The sequence below is a fragment of the Gossypium arboreum genome, chromosome 13 (assembly GCF_025698485.1).
Source record: "Gossypium arboreum isolate Shixiya-1 chromosome 13, ASM2569848v2, whole genome shotgun sequence".
Lineage (NCBI taxonomy): Eukaryota > Viridiplantae > Streptophyta > Magnoliopsida > Malvales > Malvaceae > Gossypium > Gossypium arboreum.
In genome coordinates, this window is record NC_069082.1 from 45,073,693 (window position 1) to 45,075,437 (window position 1,745).

The window sequence follows — 1,745 nt, forward strand, 5'->3', positions numbered from 1 at the left end:
GATTTTGTCAGATTAGGGTGAAACCTAATATGAGAGTCCATAGAGTGATTTACTGCTTCCCTAGGGGTTTTAATTAAGAAAGAAATTTCGATTAATTCAACTGAGGGTTAGACGTTATTAGTCTCGAAAGGGATAATAACATAGGTTAGGGAGTCTCACGGATCAAGTCAAGTGAATAAATCGTCCGGTTCAAAGTCAGATAACAAGTGAAATCTAGGTGGATTCCTCCTTGGGTGTCGTCTTTATCAATTGCTTTTCTTCAAGTCTTTTTCCAAATTTTCTCTTTGCTTTAATTAAATTAGTTAATTAGTTTAAACAATTAGTTAATTAAAACAGACCCTTTTATTCTTAGGCTAGATAATAAAAAGATAGTTATACTAGTACTTTTGGTTCCTTTGGGTACGATATCCCGGTCTTGTCATTACTATACTATTGTTTGGTAGGTGCGCTTGCCTTTTCATTGTGATAATAGTTAGTCTAGGTTTGATCTTCATTATAAATATTTATTACTTGTTACGAATCACGTGATCAAGTTTTTGGCACCGTTGCCGAGGAACTAAAATATTAGGAACACTAAATTTTTATTACTTTAGCCATTTATTTTTCTTACAATTTTATTTTATTTATATTATTTATTAATTTACTTTTTTCTCTCACTTGGCAGGTTTTTATAGTTTATGACTAGAAGAAACCCATTAGGACCATTACTCTTTGACGAAGAAATCGATCATACAATTTGTAAAAATCAAAGAGAAATAAGGCATAGTTTACGCTACACGGAGAATGAGCGAGAAGACAATACTCAAACCCCAACCGACGAGATGGCTGAAAACCCAGGCGATCAGTTGCCTCCTGCAATTGCAGCTAATCAAAATCCTACTCCACGTACAATGTACGATTATGCTAAACCTTTTTTAACAGGAACTGAGTCTAGTATAGTTAGACCTGCTATTGCTGCGAATAATTTCGAACTAAAACCTAACACAATTCAGATGATACAGCAGTTTGTTCAGTTTGATGGTTTGTAGGATGAGGATCCCAACACGCACTTGGAAAATTTTCTTGTATTTTGCGATACATTCAAAATCAATGGCGTTTCTGATGATGCCATTCGTCTTCAGTTATTTCCCTTTTCATTGAGAAACAAAGCTAAATAGTGGTTGAACTTGTTACCACGAGGGTCTATCACTACTTGGGAACAAATGACCGAGAAATTTTTACTAAAATATTTTTTGCTGGCTAAAACGCTAAATTGCGTAATGATATCTCTTCTTTTGTACATATGGATTTAGAAACACTTTACGATGCATGGGAGAGATACAAGGACTTATTGAGAAGGTGCCCTCACCATGGGTTACCGCTTTGGCTGCAAGTTCAAATGTTCTACAATGGTGTGAATCCCTCGACAAGACAAATGATTGACGTAGCTGCTGGCGGAACCATCAACAATAAAACACCAAAAGATGCATATGAATTTATAGAGGAGATGTCACTGAATAACTATCAGTGGCAAGTTATGTGCACAAAGCCAACAAAAACAGTCGGCATCTATAACATCGATTCAGTCACCATGCTCTCAAATCAGGTAGAACTTCTCAATAAAAAGATTGATAGTTTTCTTGGTTCTACGCAGGTACATCTAGTAATGAGGTGTGACTCAAGCGGAGGAGGTGTGCATACAGAATATCAATCCTTTAATCCCACAACCGAAGACGAACAAGTCAACTATATGGGTAATAATAACT

General features: G+C 35.9%; 1 non-coding gene across 1 annotated transcript; it reads right to left on the reverse strand.

Moving 5' to 3' along the window:
• Positions 1-1,249: 1,249 nt before the first annotated feature.
• On the reverse strand, positions 1,250-1,356 carry LOC128287435 (small nucleolar RNA R71). Its single transcript, XR_008278135.1, has one exon. It is a non-coding gene; the product is annotated as a small nucleolar RNA R71 (small nucleolar RNA).
• Positions 1,357-1,745: the final 389 nt, after the last annotated feature.